This window comes from Protopterus annectens, chromosome 12.part0 (assembly GCF_019279795.1).
Source record: "Protopterus annectens isolate FY-2018-M chromosome 12.part0, PAN1.0, whole genome shotgun sequence".
NCBI lineage: Eukaryota > Metazoa > Chordata > Ceratodontiformes > Protopteridae > Protopterus > Protopterus annectens.
Genome location: NC_056746.1, coordinates 520,727,488 through 520,751,854, shown reverse-complemented (window position 1 = coordinate 520,751,854; position 24,367 = coordinate 520,727,488). Strand labels below are relative to the sequence as shown.

Below are 24,367 nucleotides of genomic sequence, written 5' to 3'. Positions count from 1 at the left end.
TCTTCTGATCAAAGTTTTGAATTCACTCATCTACTCAAGAATAGCACTTAATAGGAGTATAGGAGTTCAGCCTTAAAATGAAGACTGGGTTACAGTGGATCTCTTCATGAAACTTTGATGATGCAGAGTTATATATAGAAATATGAGGGCAGGTTGCTTCATGGATGACACATACCTTTCAGAAAAATATTTATGTATAGGAGGAACCGGTCATCAACCACGGGTATCAGACTGGAAGACACAGGACCAGATTCAGCATTGCATTGACAGCCTTCAAAAATATCAGTTGGAACATTAAGAAGTATAGAGGGAGAAGGTTCCTAAGCTTTTGGTGATTGTGAAGCCATGTTTATATTTATTGCTTGTAGTGTGGGTTATTTAATATTGCAGTTGAAGTGAGTATACAATACTTCATCCTAATTGGTGGACTGGTACTATTACAAGAGTCCTAATAAAGCAGTCTATTTTATAGATCTTACATTATTCTTTACCTGCTAATAGAGGTTTAGGTAATCCAATTAGTCACGCAACAGCCATACCAAAACTGCAAGGAGATGTATAAATAGCTACAGGTGCATAGGCAGGCATTTAACATGTACATCACAGTATGTGCATTTTATTTTTTTTATTTTTATTTTATTTAGTTTTTGTGAAGGGAGATGTGCTAGAATTTTTATTGAAATAACCCAGAGCACATTTACCATGGTTTTATACTAATAACATGTATACCTTACTTTTTTTTCAGAAAGTCTAGGAGACTGAAGTTTTCCACTTCAGGATTTTTTTTCAGTTTTTAAAAGGTATGGCACCAAAAATGCACTGTCTGGAATGGGCGTGGGGCTACACTTTGGGATGCTATGTTCTGGAAGTTGCAGTACATGCTGGTGTACAATTCCAAAGTAGCCATACTTGGGAACCTTTAGGTCTGCTACTTACACTTAATCCTTTTTGGTATATTGCCTTATAGGTACTATGTCAAAATCAGGCATCCCAGAGTCTCATATTTCATGAGTTAAACTGATGTTGTGTTTACTGCCAGGGATTTTAGGACTGTACATAGCTGTTATATGTATGAACACTACGAACATGGAAGTTGTAAGCCAAATAGGAAATACCTGTCTTTTACACTTCTTTGGCACCTTTATTCATGTAATTCAAGGTGTCTGACACATGTGTGGCATTTTTATTGTTGTTGTGGTACTGCCATATTGCTTCAGCACATGTAACACTTGGGTATGGTACCTGTGTAGCATATCTACATGCAGCTATTGGCAGTTTTCCAATGCAGCTGTGAAACAGTGGTGGGCAAATATGGCAGTCTGCAATGAGGTGGAGGAAATACCTGATATCTCAGCTGGGCAGGTTAACTCACTGATATATCTGCATACGGTGCTTGTTTTGTAGGACATAGCATGAAGTAGTGATCCCTTTATTCTTGTTACTTCTCTGTCTGGAGATGAGCCACCAGAGAGGTCAGCTTCCTGAAGAGAAAGGGAGAGTGTGAAAGAGTCCTCCTCCAGGGAGTTGAGGCCAGAAAGACCAGCTGTACAGTTGTGACTGCAGCTGTAGAACCCCTTAACAATGAAGCTGTGGTCTGGGTGGTGCTGACCTTGGCACTGCCACCCTGGAAGAATAATGAAGTTCTGGTACAGGGTCTTATGGCAGTACCATCAGACAGTTAGTACTTTGGGGATGCCATGGAGGGTCCCACTGTGGTAACATGTACCGGAGCTGGGAGAGGTCCATATACCTAAATCACCATTGCTGTAGGGCAATTGCCAGCAATCCTTTCTTTTGTTCCACTGTCTTGTGTCCTTCGCAGTGTTGTGTTGCCACCTGTACTCAGTATGTTATCCCAGCCTCCTCAACACATGTCCATCCTGTGTCTGTACATGTCCCTTCACTGTATTACTGTCTTGTGTGTGCAACCTCAAATCCTGTACACCTATATCACCCAGTGTGTCTGTGTGTACTCCTGGCAAATATTCTTGTTTTCCTGCTTCTGCACCCATTTCCCCATCACTTGTAATCACCTCACCAGAGCTACCTCCACCTGTATCACTTATGACTCTGCACAGTTTCTCACCTCCATGCTTGGTGTTTATTGCCCTTCTTGGTTCATTCTTCTCCTGTCATCCTGCCTATTATTACCCATTTCTCCCTCAGATGTTGGTGCTATGGGTTGTGCACTGGCAATTCACCCCACTCAATTTCAGCCCTATTATGTACCTCAGCTTTGTCAGGTATTTTGTGGTTATTGTTACCATGGATCTTACATCTGTTCCACATTGTGCAAATTTGTAACACACTCAGTCTAGGAGTATCTGATGTGTCGACAATGTTAATGACATTTTTTTCATATTCTCAGTATTCATGGATGGTGTCATACGGTTTATGGTTGGCAATCCACAACCTGCTGCTCCAGTCCACAACAGGTGTGTCTAGGTTGTACTATTATGCATTGTTTGTTTAAGTAAAGATGACATTGTGTACTATGTTCCATTTGTACTGGCTTGATACTAACTTCTGCCGTTTATCCATTGTTCAGTGATTCAAGGTCAATGTACATGTAGTCAGCACAGCGTTTTCCCAAAGCTATAGGATCCTTGTAACTATAGTACGTGTGTGTGTGTGTGTGTGTGTGTGTGTGTGTGTGTGTGTGTGTGTGTGTGTGTGTGAGTGAGCATGTATGCTATGCTATGTATCTGTATGCAGCAGTGGGTCTACAACATCGAATGCTTAGGTGATCGAACACCTAAACATTAACCTTGTAATATCAAAAACAAAAAAACAGCGAACGGACGATTTAATGCAGGGAAAGATTTCCCTTGGCCATTCGCCGGATTTTGTCATTTTGTGTACTGTAGAGTGCTCTCGTAGTTGGTATATTTAGTTAGGGGGTGGGGGGCACAGCCCCCCATGTCAGGGGTGTGGTGGGTGAAGACCCCCATTTAGTTTAGGTGTAAAGTTATGTTTTTTTTCTGTGGCAGACCGACGTGTTCCTGCGCCGTTCAACGTTTTTGGGTTCGATATTACAAGTCCGATGTTTAGGGGTTCGATCACCTAAGCATTCGATCTTGTAATATAGATGCGCAGCAGCTATGGCTAATATGGTTTACTGCCTGTTACGCATGAATAATGTGACAGATGTGCATTAGTCTCTGTGCACAGTTCCAGGTTTAACGCATTGTCTCTTTTTCATGGCATGGTGCACAGATGTATTTTTTAACCTTGGCTTCGTCTTTTCAGACCTTTCCTTCTTAGTCTTGGCTGTGTGGTTGATATAGAAATTGTATGAGCTTCCCGCAGTTTTGTTATTCAGCTGATCCCTGATTACAGTGCCTTGCATCCTGTAGTAACATTCTGTAGTATGGAGCCCGATGATATTGTCAGCAGGGCAGCTATCATGGCTGTATGGAGCCCGATGATATTGTCAGCAGGGCAGCTATCATGGCTGTATGGAGCCTGATGATATTGTCAGCAGGGCAGCTATCATGGTTGTATGGAGCCAGATGATATTGTCAGCAGGGCAGCTATCATGGCTGTATGGAGCCAGATGATATTGTCAGCAGGGTAGCTATCATGGCTGTATGGAGCCTGATGATATTGTCAGCAGGGCAGCTATCATGGCTGTATGGAGCCTGATGATATTGTCAGCAGGGCAGCTATCATGGCTGTATGGAGCCTGATGATATTGTCAGTAGGGCAGCTATCATGGCTGTATGGAGCCTGATGATATTGTCAGCAGGACAGCTATCATGGCTGTATGGAACCTGATGATATTGTCAGCAGGGCAGCTACATGGCTGGGCAACTTCTCTGTACAGGATGAACATTATGACATTATGTGGTATCTGCTTCCTGCTTCATTGTGGACATATCTTATCTGCATTATTCAAGATGAAAGTGCACTCCTTCCCCGGGAGAAATTTCCCATGCTCTAACACATAAATGTGTGCCCTGAACATTGTGTTTGTCATGTGGAGCACAGACAGCTGTTATATAGACTCATGGGACCTGTCATGTTACTTTTTTTGTTATGTAGGTTAAGACTGATGTTGATGCCATTCAATTTACTACACTGACAAATAATATCAATGTGTATTCTGGAAGGGTGACCAAATCAACCTTCATGTGTTAGCTCATGCTGTTCAGTGTATTACATTTTAAACTATGTCTTCCAGCTGATGACTGGAATAAACTACCAAATTACAAAAGCAAGCACTAGTTTAGATATTTTTAAGAACAGCCTGGATACTTATTATGGGGACAACTGTTTTGGTATATTGGCAGGCTAGAAGGGTATTAATGCCCGTACTAGAAATATTTGTATGTAAGTTTATACATATATGGTGGATACAACTCATGGATAACTTCTATCCTCATATGACTAAACTTCTGATTCATTAGGCATGTTTTCTGTTTGACCTTTGGTTTATACGTTAGTACTAGGCTAACTGCCCTTGTGAGCCATTGTAAGCCTAGCTAATTACCCCTTGTGAGACTCAAACCCTGTACCTTTTGTTTGTAAGGCAAACACCTTAACCATTAGGCCACCCTGCTGTGTTGTCTGTTTACTGATTCTGTCCATTCAAGTCCTCCTGCACAGTTATTTCCTTACATGTATGAGTCTCTATAACTGCTGTTTGTTACTTATGAAACCACTTGTCATGTTTCTCTTGGGGTGGTGCAGTCCCTTATTCTTCCCATGCGGGGGTCTGCTATCCACTTGTGACCATGCCAGCGTATGTTGCTTAAGGCTATCCTTTGCACATAGCACAGTAATTTGTGGCTTATAAGATGCCAGGCTCTGTACTTCTACTTTTGTGTCATTCAGCTTTCCATTTTGTGCCATAGAAATTGAGTGCAGTTTCTAGACTTTCCTCAGACTTGCCATGCTATAGCAACCAGTTTGTACTGCTTACTTGGTCATGCTAACTGTGCCAGTCTGTAACAGGGAATCAGGTAGTCTGGGAAACCTACACTGCTCCCCTTACACCCAGACTGCTAGTCAAATCTTGGTCATTTCCAGCAAGGTGGATAATCTTATTATAGAACTAGTTTATTATGTTGAATTTTTGGGGAGAAACCGTAGAAAGTCAGCATTATGTAGTTGTATTTTACTAGCAAATACTATCTGCTAACTTTACTACTTTACAGTATTTGTATTCAGTCCCAAAATGTTCTCTATAATTATTTGTTTACATCTGTTCACAAAAAAGACAAAGAATTTTGAGATCCAAGTCAAAATTTCATTATTATATGCCATTGAACTTTGTTATGTAAACTAAAGTTTAACAACATGTGAGAAACCTTCCCTGCTCAGATTCATAAAGTTGCATCAAAAGAATATTATGGTTCTTGAGGTTTGAAGCAGAGCTGTTGGAACTTGGTACTGATATGCCATTGCATTTACTTAGGTAAATTTATTTTTCAACTGTCTCCAAAGCCATTTGTGAAGAAGTTCAGAGGCGTCATTCATGAAGTATAGGGACAGTGCCCAGGGAAATGCAAGGAAAGGCCAACTCCTAATTTAGACAGAGTGTAGGGAGTACAGAAGGCAAAGCCTCAGAGTTTTTGTGTGCCGTTCATCTCTTTCTGTGTACTCTGATTATTACCTGACAAATGAGCAACTGTGTTTCTGAACTGCTCATCTATCAAATCAACGGCTGCATTGTGGGTACTTCACAGTATGGACTGTGATACTAATCCTTACCAACTGTTTGTGATTAAAATGAAGCTGTTTTATACTTAGGAATTTGCCTTTTTTGGATTTATTAGAATTTATGCTCTATGAAATCACATTTTGCACGTTGCACTGAAATGTTGAAAACTGCCAAAACAAAAGTGGTGCAAAACTTTACAAAATACAATCAAGTAATTTCATGATATTTATACCTAAAACTCTTTAAACTTGCTATATAAACATTTTAAATTTACCCTTAATTAAATAAATAATTTTCTTGGACTAACAGTTTTCCCTACTGTTTTTGACTTCTGGGGCAAAAGTATTGTTATCTGTGTAAACATGTATACATGTATATATTTGTATTTTGTATCTGATTATATGGCTGGGCAGAGAGTATTTAAAGTGGAAGCTTAAGGAGATGAGGACTAGCTCCGAATAAGTAGAATGCAAACAATATTTTGAATGCAAGTCACCAAGCAGAGGAAGCTATGCTCAAATAATAAATATATGATAAATGTAATGTGAAACTACAGTCACCTAACAAAGTAAGTTTACAAAAAATAACTGCCAGATCAACAGTCAGATAAGATCAACAGTCAGTATATATATCCAGACAGAGAAGCCTGCATTGTTCTCAGTAAGGTCATACCAGTCAGAGAAAGTAAGTGTCAATTCATGGGCCTAATGTAAAATGATGTAAACAGAGAGAATGGAGGGGATGAAAGAAGGAGAGAGGTAGTGTTTTTTTTCCAAAGAGTATGAAAATCAGGGTGTGAAGGAAAAAGATGTAAAGTGAGAAGAAAGTGGAGGTAGAAAAATGTGGAGAAAAAAATCGAAGGAATAGAGGGTGGAAGAGTAAGGGATATGTTTGGGAGGATGGAATACTCCAAACCACATGGGTGATAAATCAGCATTTAATAGAGAAAAGGCAGGCTGGTGAACATGGCATGTTTTAGTATTTTTAGCCCAGATGGATAATGTAACAATTCATTACATCTCAGCCTGTCGTTAATAGCTGCCATGTTTCAGATCCATGCTCTGTGACAAAACAATATTTCACATTTGTTTTGCAAAAAAAAAAAAAAAAAAATCCAGTCTAACATAAACGGTTGTGATAGTTTATTTTATAAAGAATAACAATGAAAGAAAAATGTAGTCAGTTTAATTCATAATTATTAGAATTCATACGTATTAGAAACAACTGTAATTAGAAGCAAGCAAGCATTTGTTTTTAGAAATGAATTCTCCATTTTCAAATCTGACTCGGCTTTCTTTGTAGACATTCCTTTACAGGCCCTCATGTATGCAGCATGTACCAGATTTAGAAAGGGAGCACAGCAGTAGAACACAGGCTTATACTAAACTGCAACACCCTAACTCAGTGGTTTCCAAATAGTGGGTCACATGATCCTGGCAGATGGGTTATATCAAGGCAAAAAAAAAAACAGTACATCTTTTATGGCTTGTCCAGATATGCTGCAACAAATTTACATCAAGGCAATGATTCCTTAGCTTTATTTACTCTATTATAAAATTGTTCTGTTTGAAATTTTGAGATTAGCACATTGAAAAGTATTACATCAGGATAGGATATCGTTACTTATTCCTTTTTTCCCATTCCTTGTTAAACTAGAATATCTGTAATGGAAAGATATGTTCCAATGCATAAAGGCAAATCACTGCTTTACTCTTTGTTTAATCTTCTGTCAATAAAAATCACTTTATTTTTACTTTCAAATGTCCATGCATATTAGTAGACTGATGGAATATTTTGCAACACTTGCTGTATTTGTTTTACGTTTATGCTTGATGTTAATAAAAAGGAAAAAAATATGGTAGCATAACACCAGCATTTGCCAATTCTCACAGGTAATCACCAACAAAACAGCTAAAAATATTACAGGTACCAGCTGCAGAAGGTAACTCAAATGTGGAGCAGATCTTATAAGGATATATCAAGGTACAAGTAAAAGAACTGTTGCTAAACACATTTCATTCTTTCATTTTTCAATTTCAGTTTTGTCTGTGGTTGTTATAAATATGCTACAATATTTATGACATGACAGATTTATCTGCATAAGCTAAACTAAATCTTAGCTATGCAGTACTAAAACGTACTACCTAGCAGATCTCTGTAAAAGACAGCTGCCAAGACTGACAGTATGCTTACTTTAGAAATTATTTGGTGGGGGGGCAATAAGTTGCACTAATATGTCCCTGTTATTATCATACATGTGCATGCAAGTACACACACACATGCACGCCCACACAAATGTGGGCATTCACATTTGCCTTTGTTTATTTTCCTTTTTTCCAGTAACATTTAACAGGAATAAGATAACCAGTGATTATAAGAAAGACAAAGGATGTTTTAATATATTAACATTTCCTTGTACTTGAAAGCATCCTTATTTGAGTCTAATTACAATAAACACATTTGAACTGCTCTGCCATCGCCCAAAAGAATGCCCTTCTTTGTAAATCAGCCAGAAGATGAGTTTAGTAGACCCAACCCTCTGCTGAACAGTAATAGTAGACCCAACCCTCTGCTGAACAGTTTCCAGAAAGCCTTGCAGAAAGGCTTAGCCTTCCCCGCCCTTCTCCCCAGTGGCTCTCAAATAATAACAGCTTGAAAGAGATCGCTGCCAAAAGGGGGCACATTCCACATTATACTAGATCAGACAATACTCTTACAAATCAAGAACTAAGGTTTGTCTGGATCTCTTCCTCTTATTTTTATTTATTTTTTGTGTATAAACGTATCACGAAGGGTGAATTGCAAGAAACTGTGCTATGTGTTCTATTTCTTCTCTGATGTTTGACAGAAAATATGAGCTAGCTATGGCTTTACATTGTACTTACAAGTACCTTGACCCTTAAACACATTGTTAGCTTGGACAACTGCATACAAAATAGTACAGGCACTAAATACAACTTAAAGAACGAATCTTTTGTAATCCCCAAAAATAAAATGAGCCAAATAATGTGGGAGTCTGGCAGTTTAAAATCCCACTCAGTTTAACTACTCAGACGAGGAAATGGGATTTGCAAACACATACTGAGCAGGAAGCACAGATTAAGACAGGATAACCAGGGGTCAGTTGTAGGTAAACTGTTCTTGCTGTCTCTTTGGACTTAGGGCAATAGTATCATCTGGATGCTTGCTGATTTGTTTGGTGACAGTGACTGATTTTATCTGCTACAGCTGAATTTTTAAGTGTTATCATTGCCTGTAGTAACTGCGGTGGTGGTACTGTGGTAGCATTGTCGCCTCACAGTAAGACATTGTCCTGTTCGATTCTCAGTTAGAGCGTCTTCTGTGTGAAGACATGCGTGAATGGGCCTACCTTCGTAGAACATTGTGCGTCAGGGCTGGCAACTCGGCAAGTAAAAATCTGCTGCCAATCATTAGCGGACTGGAGTTCAGCTGTGGCGACCCCTAACTGGGAAAAGCCGAAAGACACAACAAGACACAACAATTCCCTGTAGTAATGCATGACATGAAGTGGAAGATGAGATTCATGGAGGGAGCACAGAAGTTTTAGACAAAAAATAGTGACAAGGAAAAAATAAAGGAAGTTGGAAGCAGTTAGGCACCTCAGTGCATGTGCAGTATTGTGGAAGAGAGAAGAGGAAGTACTAGTTTAAGGGATGAGACAGGATGGATCTTTTTTTTTTTTTTTTTTTTTACAGAACAAGTGAAAGTAGCTGGAGTTAGCATTGGCTGAAGGTATAGTTAGAAGCATACCTCTCAACTGTCCAGATTCTCACAGAATGTCCAGATTTTTGCCTCATATTTTTGGTCTATTCCTCATAAAATGTGTGGTTTTCTGACAAATCATTGAGATGATCTGAGGACTGAAGTGACTAAATAGTGGCACACTTTTGAGTTTCAGACTCACATAAAATGTAAGTTAACATGAAACATGTTACTCTATCAACTTTCTAAGTTTATAAGAGCAATATTTAAAACCTGTCCCTATTTTGGGGCCTTTGTCCCCCCATTTTGTTAGACTTTGTCCAGATTTCTTGTACTAAGATTCTGAAATGTATGGTCAGAAGATAAGTATTATTTGAGGTTAGACATTTGACTCTATAGGAACACAAAACAATCTAAATATCTGCAAATGATCATTAAAACCGCTGTTTGCTTACCAAACATCCACACTTGGATAATATGGTTGTTGATTTCATTATAAAAAAAATGCAGAAATGTAAATAGTAAATGTTCTTTATCAAAGCTGTTACTTGCCCCTGAATGTGTACTGAAAGCCTCTTACCTAATGGAATTGAAAACAGCACAAGAGAAAAAGCCTTATGTAGTTAGAGAACTATGTTTACTATTAGCTACAGCTGATATGGACAAGATCACGATAAGGTAAGAGGCCGCAGGAGAACTGAAGACTATTCCGTTATCAAACTAAATGGTGCATAGATGAATAGAAGAAACAGCAGCAGATGCAGAAATGCAGCTAATGGATCAAAACAGATAGTAAACATTGTCTCCAGCTAGGTGACCATACTGATATTGTTGGAAAAAGACATTAAACATGGTTTGAGAGGTTTATTTAGGAAGAAAGTTTCAGTGAAGAAAGCTTTAGTCCTCTGTGAACTAAGGCAAGTTAACACAGAGGACTACAGTTCTAAGCTGTTAATAAGCTGCTCCTTTTACTCAGGGGTCAGGGTTTGATTCCTTCCGCTTTCATTTATGTCACATTGTTGCAGGTTAGCATAATGGTTTGGGAAATTTGCCTTACAGACAGAAAGTGCAGCATTTGATTCTCACCTTTGAAGGGAAACTGGCTAGGCTTAAAATGGCCTGTAAGGACAACTAGCCTAGTACTTACCTATGAACCCTATTGCAATAAAATAACTGATCATGTAATAGGAGGGGACCCATTTAGGACTTTGGATGGATTTATTACTGAAAATGGGACTGAGCCGGCTAACTGTGTGGACATATGTACACAGGGAGCAGCTGCTATAACAGAGTATATGATAAACCTGCTAAAAGAAAAAAAACAAGAGACTGCACTAATGCAAAGTCAGTGAACTGCATCATTCATCAGGAAACACTTGCAACAAAACTAATGGAGCTAATGCTGGGCAATGTTATTAAAGCGGAGAACTTTGCTGAAGCCAGATCTTTAATGAATGGTTATTTGCATTTTCATGATTTGAGTTGGAAGCAAGACATGAGAGTTCTTTCTGGGGTTCATCTGGTTAGTTCAAAGTCAAAAGTCAGAAGTCAAAAGTAATTTTATCATTTAGATCTACACAAGTGTAAATTAAATGAGATTCCATGCAATCAGCTCATCATGGGACAGAAAAAAGAAACCACATACATAGAAAGATATAATTTAAAACAACATATAATAATACTACCGCCATCTTGTAAATCAGCTCTACATTAAAGTATATAGCTACATATATTCCTAGAAACACACACTTGTTAAGATACTAAAAACACACATCTAGTAGCAAAGTTCCAATAACAGTATTGCACATGAACCATGTACCACATTATGGGTGAACAAGCCCATAGCAGTAGCAGCTGAATATTTTTATTCTTCAGGTATAACTTAATATGATCTCATATTAAGAATAAGTAACTTTTGTTAACTAACACCATTGACCTTCTGCCTTTGAAAATAACAAAGAAATATATATTATAGTGGCTTGTATCACAACCATTTTTCAATCAGACAGGAGTCTTGCATTTCAATGTGTATCATAAACAGATAGAATTGCAACATATTAAACCAGTCTGAAAAATATATACCTATTTTTAAGGATGTGGAACAAATATGCCAGTAATAAATGTTACCATTCATCATAGAATCCTCAGTAGTCAGCTTGCACTGTTACCCTGTGGTAACTAATGCTGGGCATCCATTTTGTCTTCCCTGCCACCACCTAATCTTCAAATCCACCATCTGTGAGCTGACTTTAGAGTTACTCAATAACTGCAAAAATAATAAATGCATGAGAATAATCTTGTCCATTTTAAGATTATTTTTTCTAGGGATAAAGTAAATAGAGAGTAACCACCCTATTAAATTCCTGAGCTGTGTATTATAATCTACAAAATGTCCTAATATTTTACGCTATGTGAGTGCTCAACACCTCTTGGTCTTTTAAGTACTCATCATAACTCGACCACAGTGAATGTAATACCATTTCTTTGTAATGGTTTCATATCCTAAATATTATTCCCTTCATAATCCAGTTCCATGAATTCATTTCACTTAACCATTCCAGCTAAGAAATCCACACAGCCCCCCATGTATACTTAAGGGATCCCTCTGTTAACTTCCCACAAAACTACATTTATGTTATTCACCTAGGAATCTACCCAAGAGTGAAGCATGGAACGCCTAGTAAAACCTGCTGTGATTACCGTATTATATAACATCATTCAGATGATGTTTGGTGGTGCCTGCATATGTGCAATCTAACACTATATAAACTTATAGTAAATTCAAGAGTCCTATACTTTCCTCTATCCATCTGCTGAGCCATACAGGTTGTCCTTTATCAAAAAAACAAACTTTATTGGAAGTCATCAAATGGCCCTACATGACTGAGATTTCAAAAAAATTATACTTCTGGACAATTTTGGCTACAACTGGGGATGTAACAGATAAAACACTTCACTGAATGCCTCACATGACACTTTAACTTTCACATTTCTCCATTAAGTCTTTGAGCTATGGTTTGAGATAGTTGAAACTTGAACTACTTTTCTAATCACTGCAGCCAGGTCATGTTCCCATAAACCTGTGCTACAAAATAATCACCAAGGTTTTGGCTGACACTTCAGCTCTTCTGGTGACACTAATTACAATATCCAGTTTTGGGGTACCCATCCAGCTACCAAATTCACATCATTATTTTATTTATCAACAATTTATCTTTCGGTTTTAGCTACTTATACTCATAAAGATCCACTTTTCAACCAAAGGAAATCATTTGTATCTTAGGTACTCAATAAAGGTAGTGATTACAGTGATAAAACTTTTAAAATATAGGGACTTGCAATACTGAATTTCAGAATGTGGAAGCCAAATGACCAAAAATGCAGACTTGTATACAATAAGTAGAATCTTGCTATTTCTCTGAATATTCTCTTTTCTCTGAGATATGGTGATCATAGAGTTGGTAAATATAAACTCAGGGGCTTGTCCCCCCGCAAAAGGCAAGATTAAGGGAGAAGAGTAATATTCGATATTCATTCTTCTATATTTTGGTCTTTTTTTTCAGTGTTCAGGAACCCTCAGTGATAGGTCCCAACATTTCAATAGGGAGACAATAAGCATGCATTTTTCTGGGAGTCAAATATGGAAGCCCTACTATTCCATGATTAAGAGAAAGAAATGATAGAAAAATAGTTGTACTCTCACCTAACCAGCCAGCACTGTTTCCATCTCTAAGACACTACCTACATCAAGTCTTTGAAGACAAATCCCAAGGTGGTATTTCTACTATAAAGGGAAATTTGGCCAGGGCATCAGAAAACTTCCCCTACTCATTGGAGCTGCTAGATTGCACCAGAGGGCTCCTACAGCATCAAGGAATAGGCCTGAGGGAAGCAGTAGCAACATGGAGAAAGAGAAAAAAGCTATGGAGAGCTTGGAGGCGGAAAAATGAGAATTCGAAGAAAAATATGTTCAATATGGAGTATCAGAATACAGATTAATATTCCTTTGTGGTAGGTGATACAAATGAGCAGTGTTTAGCTGTCTCAATGAAGAAGGAAGTAAGCGACTTCAGTGGAGTGGTGCAAATAACATAACTGGCACCAAGAGGGTTTGTAGACAACGTTCTGTTGAAAATAATTGAGTACAATGATCGCAGCCACAGTTCTGCTCTTTCATGGGGTGAAATGGCAGATACCTTTTTCAGACGTGCTGAGGATAGAAATGTGGACAAGGAATCAGGTGATGTGGCAGCCAAGACTGTGGCAGTTAAAACATATGGAGCAGTAATAGAAACTAAAAAGAAAATATTGCAAAGCCAACTGTGAAAATAAAAACAAAAAATTACACTATAATAGACATATCTTGCATATATGGGATAATTTGGTAATTGTTCTGGTTTTTATAGCTCAAGAAATTCAGTCTTTTATACATATATAGGGACACAGAGTTTTTGTGATTTAAAATTAGAAACTGAGGGACTGATGATGAAATTTCTGGAACTGTGTAACAAAAAGAAGGACATTTATCCATGGAATAATTATTTCTTTTTGGTTGGTTTTTTTTTTTTTTTTTGTAGTAGCTTAAATGTTAAAAAATGTTACTTTGCAGTTTAGAACTGATAAACCAGAAGAAGATGCTAAAATGCATGCAGGGTTTGTGTGAAACTGATGATGCCATTATGAAAATTAGAGATGAAAGAAATTTATGAAATGGAGGGTGGATGTTGGAAATTGTTCTGAAATGTGAAAAAAAAAAAAAACACGTTGAAACACTTGCCTCATATTATTTTTGTGGTTGATCATAGAGAGACTTTAACATATGCTAGCTAATCTAAATCATGTTTCTTTTGTGGGGACTATTCTTATTTAATAAATGACTGAGATCAGCTACACTATAACTAGTGTGGGGAAAAAGGACATACAGCAATAACGTGTGTGGCTGAATGCAGATTGTGTAAAAAAAGCAACAGTTTTGGATGGACTGTGAAGAGCAAACAGTAAATAATGAAAAAGAAGGGGAAGGGAGTAAAACATACATGAGGAAGTACAATAAGAGGCGGAGAGAGAGGGTAAACTATGTGGAAAAGAAACTGTAGAAGAGGAAAGAATATAGAGGAGAAAAACGAGATACAGTTTGCATGCAGGAAGAGAGGTCAGGAGAAGGGATTGACACAAAGATTTTTTTTGAAATTCTAGCCAGTGACAAATCTGATTCTGAGGATAAAGAATTTTTTGTATATAAATGCAGGAATAATATTCAATAGGGGAGAGAGTAAAAATAAGAAAATGGAAAGTTTAATATATTTCCCCTAAATTTAAAAAGAAGGAAAACCAACAGTTTTAGAGTACTTTCAGTGAATGTGAACAGTATTATTAACACTGTAAGCAGGACAGCGATAATGGAATGGCATGCTAACTATGGTGTGGATGCTATTAGGTAGATTATGTATGATTCCTAACAAGTAAAGAAAGACTTCAAATAGAAAAAAAATTGTTGGGTGGAATTATTATATGTAACTTAGGAAGTGAAAGTTGCTCTGGAGTGGCTATGTTATCTAAAAATAGTGATAATACTGGATGTGACATTGGTAATGATGGGAAGGTTAACTGTTATGGATGTGAGGAACATGTTTCTAGAATTATAGTATTGCATACATAAACAACTAGCAAGGAAGGAGGGAATTGGTTTCATTAAATATTAGACTATGTGGTAGTTAACAGGAAAATCATAATTGCAAGGGACTTTAATTGTGATTTAAAGCATGATAAGACAAGGAAAGATGTAAAAATACAGGAAGTGATTAAATATGGCAAGTTAGCTGTGTGGAACAAAGGTCAATGGACATATAGGAGGGGCACTTGGATATGAAATTGATTATTTTGTATTATTGGAAGGCTTTAGGGTAGCAGATGGTGATACAGTTGTGGTGTGACACGTTCTTCAGACCATTTAGCAATATGGATGGAGGTGATGGAAGAAGGGACAATATTAAAATGAGAAAATGAATAACAACAATAAATGAGAAATTGGAGACTGGGAAGTATTGCAGTTATGGAAGGATCATGTAGCCATGAAGGACATCTATAAAACTGGTCTGAATGGTGGATTTTAGTGTCAGAATGATGTAAGGAAGGATGAGAAACTGAAGAGCGAACACATCTAAACAAATGTATTACAGATTTTAAAGAATAGTAGAAGAAAATATTATGATATGGAAAAATATATATAAAAGGAATTGAGAAAAAATTTAAGGCACTACTGTTTAGGCAGATATATTATTTATAAGGTGGGAAAGGAGGAGGTATCTGAGTATTTGTGTAAAAATAGTAAAGGCGGATATTAGTATAATGAGAGAAATAAAAAAAATGTAAAAGGAGAGATAAAAAGAACACAAACATATTATGAGTATCGGAGTAGAGCATGTGGAAAATAAGAGTATGTATAAGAGTATAAGTATGGAAAATAAGATAGAATGGAAAGGGAAGAAATTTCCAGAACAAGTTAAGGAAGAATTTGAAAAGAAATGACTAATTGTGAATTCAGTGAAATCTTTAAAGTAAATGTTGATTCAGTATCAGGACCAGATGGTATAGGGTATGGAATGTAGAAGAAATTAAAGGACTGATAAAGAAGGTATTTTTAAATATATTGAATGGATAGCTGAAGGAAGGTTTTGTCTACAAAGAGTTATGTAGTGGTATATTAAAATATATATGGAAGAAAAAAAAATGAAATACAAATTGGGGACCCGCCATGTTAAATAACATGGTTTATAATTTTTTTATGAGAATAATGGAAGAAAGGATGAATGATATTATGGAATAATGTATATATAGTATAAAAAGGAACAGATGTCAAGAATTGCTACTGGTTATGAGAGAAATTGTGGATGGCATTATAATTAAAAAGGAGGATTTGAAATTTAGGGTAAGTGATATCAGCGAGGCATTTGATACTATAGGACATGATGCTTTGTGGAATGTTATGGAGAAGTATGGACTAGGTAATAGAATTGGCGAGTAAGTATGTCAGCATATCAGAGTAATACAGTGAGAGCATTAGTGAATGGGTGGCTCAATAAAGAAATGTGCATGAAGTGTTGTATAAGACAGGATGTCCCATGAGTGGAATATTGTTTGCATTGGTGATGAATGCGATAGTGAGTGAAGTAGCTTATAAAATAAAACAAGCTAGATATGTGATGCAAAAGGTGGTGCTGATACTGGTAGTTTTGACATACACAGACAATACACTGTAGTTGCTAAGAACAAAGTATGGATGAGGGATGTGCTGGTTTATCTGAATGGATGTTTACAGGAAATAGGAATGACACTGAATAAAGATAAAAGGAAGGATTTGGATGACGTGGTGAAAATTGGGGGGGGGGATATATTTTTCAGTGAATGAAGTGTCTTTGCTAGGAATAAAATTTGCAAAAATTTTGTAGTTACGATGGATTGGGAAGAACTAATAAAAGAAATGAAAGAAATATGTCTTGTTTGGGAGATATATAGATTAGTGTTCAGGAAAAGATTTATATAGCAAATTCTGTATTAATGGGAAAAATAGTGTCTGTGTTCAATGTTTAGATGATCCCAGCAAAATATGAAAATGAAATTTTGCAAGTGGTGTTTTGTTTCATATGCGCTTCAAGATTAAATCCAATCAAAATAGTTATGTTGCGTACCGGCGAAGATGAAGGCAAATTTGGGTTACTAAATCCAGTTCTTTATTCTGCTTCTTTAAACTTATATAAAGTATTCAAGTCAGTAAGGAAGTGAATGAGAATTTAAAATTAAGAATGGCACCTATGTCACTGATGGATACGGGCATCCTGTAAATGGTTCATCTCCCATAGCCCTGCTTGTAAATGTTTCACCTCCTACGTTCCTGCTTACACTTATCAAGGGTACCAGAACTTGTCAAAGATTTGGAAAGTATGGCTACTCTTAAAAGGCCCGTGTGGTCATTAGCCTAGTAAACACCTATGGACTTATGATAAGTACAAAGAATCCTGGGAGATGATGAGAATAAGAAAAAGAGAAGAATAATATGTGAACGAAGAAATTAAAAATTATCAAGAAAATATGATAACATGGAAAATGAAAGTTGGTGATATAGAGAAAGAGAGACGGATGTTGTATAATAATGTGATGAAACAATATTAATATTTAAATCTATTGGAAATCTATCTGAACAAGTGATTAGAGCCAATAAAGTAAGGAAAAAGTGGTGTGCCAAGATAGTAGAGTGCTACGATTTCCTATGGAGACCGTTAATAAATGAATTACCAGTAAAGGGGAATATGCCGTATAAAAAGAAAGCTGAAAGATTTTGTAGGAAGGGAGAGACAGATTGATTCACTATGATTTTAAAGTGCCACAAGCCATTTCTGGTGCTAAGGAAGGAACTCAGTATGTGTTCTCTATACTAAGACTTTTCACAGAGGAGTCAGTCCAAGTCATAACCTTGTCACTCATATACTCAACACAGTTACAACTTTCTTTCCTCTCTGAGACCCCTATCACATGTAAGTTATGTCTCTAAGCCTTATCTTTCAGTTTTGCCAGCTTTATGCCCTGCCATGCAAAATCTGAGTGCAAAATGAAGAACTGAATTTTCATTATGTTATTCTTTTGTTCCAGAGACAAAATAACATCAGCTTTCTGATGAAACATGTCAGCATCATAGCTTACTTTATGTTTAAGCTTATTCAAGAAGTCACTCAGTTTAGCCATAACTTTTTAAATCTTAGACATGACAGTTTCTAATGAAAGCCCTATGGCTGCTCCAGAAGGACTCAAAACTAACTTTTTCTCAAGGCAATTTTCATTGAGTGCTCTCATGGCCACACAATCTCCAAGGTTTTAGCTGTTTCATAACAAAATATAGGCACTTTCCCATCTTTCTCATCAATTATGTCTTATATACTGAGTGAACTATTCTTTTAAACTTTTATATCTGCTTTTGTAAATATAAACTTTATGGTTTAGCCAATTTACCAGAATAAAAACTATAATCAGTAGAAGTGGAAAATACTTGGCCCAAAATAAACTTTATTCTCATACTTCAGGTTTCCCGTTACTCTTCAGGAGTAACTGGAAAAGGTACCTTATTTACTGAAGCATTGCAGGACTTCCCCAATGAGCATCACATATTTTTGAAAATCTCTTTCTGACACCTTTTCTTGCACTTACCCACAACAATCCCAGGAGTTAAATGCAAGCTCTTTTGAATCTCAGCCCATGTCTTTATTTGCAGATACTAGCAAACATCCTATTTGCTTTCTGATTACCGGATGTCCCCTTCCTATCTTAGACACTATTTAATTATGGGGTTCCTACTGGAACATCGAATTTTCAATTGTTCGAATCACTAATGGTCAACCTTTAATGATCAAACAATTCAAAATTCGAAATGTTCAAAATGAACATAAAAAAAAAAAAAAGAAAAAGTAAAGGGTGTAGGCAGGGGGCAAGCACCCCTGAACCTCTCACACCCCCGCTACTTAAATATACCAACTCCGAGATTGTACTACAGTGTAGGAAAGGGAAATTTTCCCTTTCCGCACCGTCGTGCATTAAAGTGCAATCTCAAAGTTGGTATATTTAAGTAGCAGAGGGTGCGGGGGTGTAGGGGGACTTGCCCCCCTGCTTTACCTGTCAGGGTACGTTGTCTGTTTTTTTTTTTAATTTCGGAGTTACGGAACTTCGATCATATGGCTGTTGACCATATGGTATTCGAAAGTTCCGTAATTTTGATTTTCTAATAGGTAACCTTAATTACATATCTGGAATGCAGTGGAGATGTACCATCATGATTAACACTTATTCATTGTATTGCAAGGCCTCATTTTGCATACAGCACAACTTCATCTATTGCTGCAATTTACCTCACGCGCACATCAGCAAGGAGTAATATTGTTTTATGCTCACATGAGCTTGGTCAAGTAAAACATCGGTTCAAAACCAATAACGTAGTGTGATCTTACTCTATAACAAGTCAGCCCATGGTAGGCTGCATTTCTCTAAATGAAAGGATAGCAAGCCACTCACAGACAGGGAATTTATTCAAACTGTTGTATGCTTGAGAATGCAGTTTGAAAAGTTGTCAAAGTCAGTTTCTGATTCCTGCAAGTGCCATAGTCTAAACAACTGTCCTCAGAGAAAACAATTGCCTGTCCCATCAGGTTATTGCATGTTCTCACTATGAACAAATAATACTTCCATTGCTTTGTAGAACTGCAACTGCAGTTTCAGTACTGTTTAGCATTAATAAAAGTGCTCCTTTCTACACCCATTACATGTCTACCTCACATGTGCCCAAAATGCCACATACATGAGGAAGAAGAACAAAAGGCTGAGGGACAGAGTGAACTAGATGGAGAAGGAGCAGTAGCTGTTGTAGTGCAAGACACTGTAGTCTGGCAAAGTCACCAACATCCTATTCCCAGATAAAATATCCAGCAGAATTTGCAAATACATTAATTTGCATTTAATTAGAAAATCTCTTTTACCTATTCCACATTTGCCACTCCACCACCAGTGGTGTATTATTTGGCTTCTTGTCCTGTTCTATTACAGTGATGAAGACAAAAGCAATTTCATATGTCTATATAGTAAAGGATACAAGCAGAAGCAATGTGATAGGGAGGGGGTTGATGGGGAGATGGAAAACAGTGCTGCTTTTCATAAACATTACCGTCTCAGCATTAGACCTGAAAAAGGCCATCTGTCAGGCCACAGCTGCCGCTGCTTAGACATACAAAGAAGGATGTGGTATGTACTATTTAGATAAACTTTGTCTAAGCTGCCAAGGATAATGGCATAGCATCTGATGGAGCATTTTTAGAGGAAAACTACAACAGAGTGACAAGACTAACTCAGACAAAGAAAAGGAGAGCTGCAAGACAGAAAGGAACTCCGACAAATCTGATCTTATTGCAGAAAGGAATAAAGAGACAACAGCCCATTTCTAATGGAATGAAATAAGATCCAAACTAAAGGAGTTCATGACAACGTAAGGAGAAAGTGATGCCATGAAAGACGACAGATGCAGAAGATGATAAGCAGAGATGAACGAACCTGAGCGCAGTCTCAAGGCCAAAAAAGACAGCATGTCACTAGAAAATGAATAAGCCTGTCTCTCAAGGGGTAGTATCCAATAATTTATATTACATTTCTTTCTTGGCAAAAGAAAGCAATAAACATATGGAGTCTGTCCTTTAAGTGTATTTAATAGGCTGCCTCACTTGTATCTCTCCACTTCTTACTCTGTCTTCACTGCACTCTTGAATACCTCACTGTATTTGTTCTCCATCATTCATTCTGGTAGCTAATTCTATTAATTCAAAGTCCTCTCCTATTATTTCAAAGATCCAGACAGTGGCTGGTCACTAGAATCTGCCTATTTTACTTTTTCCATACCCAACTGTCATTCTTTTTCAGTGATGACCTTCAAATCTCCCTGATGTGATCTTGTGCACTTGTATCATATCATCTCCTGCGTCTTCTGGTCTTTAGTAAGAAGAACCCCTCTAGTCTCTGATCACACCCTTTCTTGTCCATTTCACAAGTCTCTCTGGTGGCTTTCCTCTGAACTCCTTCCAATAGCATAAATTGGATTCTTTGTTGTTAAGATGGATAGTTCCCATCCAGAGACAAAGCTGATTTATTGCTGTGTTTGTTTTACTCAGTTTATAACTTCTGTAGACCACTGGCTAACAGATTATAAGGAACAGCAGTAGTACTGTAGACTTAAAACTGTCAGACAATAACTCGAGCTTAGTGACCTTGCTTTCTTAGTCTTGGGTACTTCTGCTTGCTACCATCTTTCTACTACATTAACAAACTTTAAAGAACTCACAGTCAAACTCGTGCATTTCTTAGTCTTCCGGACTGCATGTACCTCTAGTACTGTTGTATTGTACTGTACTGTACCGTACTAAGCCAGTTAACTTTGCTTATTGCATTTGTTGTCTTCGTTTGGGGATTCTTAGTTTACGTTGTTTAGTATTCTTGTGTTTTTAATGTAAACGTTGATGCTTTGAACATTTTTAATATTGATTTGCTGCTCCTTTTTCTCTGTTCAGTTGTTCCAAATTTACTTTTTGCATAGTATTAATGAGCTGTCTTTCTTGCTTACAAGGTTTATTGTGCTATATTTTCATTTGTTCTTTTTATGTATACATTTTATGTTAATTTTTTTGCTTCTGGCCCCAGCTGTGACTGGAATGAATTTTTGGATTGATCGATCTATCACTCCGTTATCAAAAAGGAATAAGCAAATATTTTACCCTGTAATATCATAGTGAGTTGATAGCAAGCTATAGCCAGCGGATATATGGGTTCTGATCTCATGTCCTCTTCTTGTATTATTTGTGAATCTTAAATATTTGTCAATTGTATACTTTTGTTATGCTGGTTTAACTTTGTTAACTGTAGAATTTTGTTTACTGCTTTTGTTTGGTTGGTTGTATACCCTAAGCTGAACCTGAAAATGGTCCACTGAGATCAAGACTGTACCATGGTCAACAGATGTATAAGTCAATAAAAATAAAACAGACCGGGTAGTACGAGATCTCATTCTGTCGTGACCTGAGCCAGTTATACAAAACTGTATAACATTTAGTTACAATACAATGTAAAGTCTAGTGCAGTGTACAATACAATGATGTATACAACAAAAGAGATGGAATCCAAAAAATGGATTATTCGACATTCTTTGTGGTGTGCACAATTATGTTTAAGGTATCATGTTGGGTGTATCATAAGCCAGGAATGGCAAGAAAGATATTTAAAATAAACAGCACAGTGAGCAAAGCACTACAGTTCAAAACAGTTCAAAGCAGACCAATATTAATTGAAAAGAACAGTGTGCATTTATGCAGAATTATAAATCAGCTGTGTAACTTATTAATTACCTATTATTTGTTAAACAGTTTCACAAATGGAAGCAGTACTGATTTTGCTGATTATGTCTTGGGGCAGATGGTTCGCACTGCAGATAAGATTTTTAGTAAAGCAGACCCTTTCACTAATCAATGCACCAGTGGTTGGCTTTGTGACAGTGAGGCTTTTTGTTCTTGAGGTCTGACAAGGTAAAGAATAGTTCTGGGTTTTAACATTTGGGCTAATGTGTCCAGTAATCCGTGTGCAATAGTCTGAAAGGAAGAGGTACTATGAGCAATGTAGTTCTAGCTGTAAATAGCAAACCGTTTGCCTTCAACAGCATCATGCACTAGTGCTCTTGATGAAGAGAAAGGGAGATGAAAAGGTGTATATTTATGTATGCAAGTATGTATGTTTGTTTAACAGGGTAGTGCACTGATCTCATTGGATCAATACAGCCCACTTTTAATGTGGTTGGAGTTGAGGGCAGTCAGTGTGAAGGCACATGGCCCAGTTTTGGGATAAAAAGGCTTATTCCCATCATTTTTCTGGCTTTAAAGGTTAATGAAGTAGTGAGATTATATCATAGACTGGAATTTTTGAAGGCCATGTTCATACTCCTGTTATCTTGGTACCTTAAAGGGGAAGTTGCATCCAATCAAACCTCAAGACATCTGGCCTTTGGTACAAAATGCTTTATAGAAGTCAAATACATTTAATACAAGGGTGCCTTTAAGTGTCTGATTTATGCCAAACATTATCGCTGTTGTGTTATGCTCACTTTACGTTTATACTGCTGCAGCCAAAGACAAAAGCTACTGGAATCCTTTTGCAGACCTTTTGGACTATATCGATGGATTTACCACTTTCAGAAAAAAATGTCATCTGAGAAAGGTCATAGATTAAATAACTGATAAAAAAATAAGAACAAGACTGGACCTAGCACTGAGGCCTACGGTAGTCCTGATTTAAGGACTTCTACATCCAGTGGCACTGGCTCTGTGATTACCTGGAGTGTGTGCCCTGAAAGAACATTTTAATATCATCTAAATGCTCTTACCCCAAGACCATGTTGTTTAAATAATAGCTGCTAGTAGTCAACCAGTTTAAATGCCTTTGTAATGTCAATATATATGTCACCAGTGAAGAATGTCTTCTCCATTTTGGTCCTGGCATTCTAGTTTATAGTTACTAATATGCCAGAGAAATTGGTTAAAGTCTATTCATGAAATAGTTTACTCAAGGAGCAAACATTTGTCATTGAATGACAATTTTGCTATGTATGTGAGACAACCTTGGATGAGGTATATAACTGTAGCATATTTAAATGAAGGAGGAATGATACCTGTTATTACAGAAATGTAAAAGATGTATGCCAGAGGCAAGCAGACATTTTGAGGAATGGCTGATGCAGTCAGTTTTGGAGCAGCAGTTTGACTGGAGTTATTTCAATGTTTTTTAAACTGTTTTGGGGGATAATTTTCTGAAGAAGGAATAAATGGTAAGGACAATCTGGTCTGATTATGGAATGGGAGAGTGTGAGTTTGAGAACAAGTGCCTGTTAGAGCAATCATTTGTGGTAATGTGTTCTTTAACTCTATTCACATGTACATTATTAGGTTTATTTTCAAGGTGGTTGGCACCTTTTGACTAGTTCCCAGTTAGTTATTTAACTGAGTTTTGGAATTGACTGAGCTGCTTGCTAGGACTAAGTTTTATTTTCTGATGCATGCTGATTTGGAAGTGTTGGTCACTGTCCAGCAAAGTCATTTGGCAAGTAAATAGTGCAGGTACTTATTTTCTGCTCCTAAAGGACTTTTTTCCAAGCCACTCAAGCCATGTCCTTTTCTTTTAATTGACGTTTGAGGTTTTTACTGAGTCAGTGGTCCCATGGTGCCCTTTATCCTCCTTACATTGTTTGGAAACAATTTATCCTGCATTAATGTAAGTAGACTGAAGAAGAACTGTAATATAACTACAGGGCTTTTTCTACTATATTAGGGATTCCACTCTACAGTATCTAGTATATTCACAGGAGTATTTCTTTGATTTCTATTAGGATACTCCAAATATAAGGATTGGTGGGAT

The 24,367-nt window shown here is 37.1% G+C and overlaps 1 protein-coding gene across 1 annotated transcript in view; it reads right to left on the bottom strand.

The window, feature by feature from the left end:
- Positions 1–24,367, bottom strand: part of RAI1 (retinoic acid induced 1) — a 526,318-nt gene that overhangs the window by 222,549 nt on the left and 279,402 nt on the right. The window lies entirely within an intron of this gene.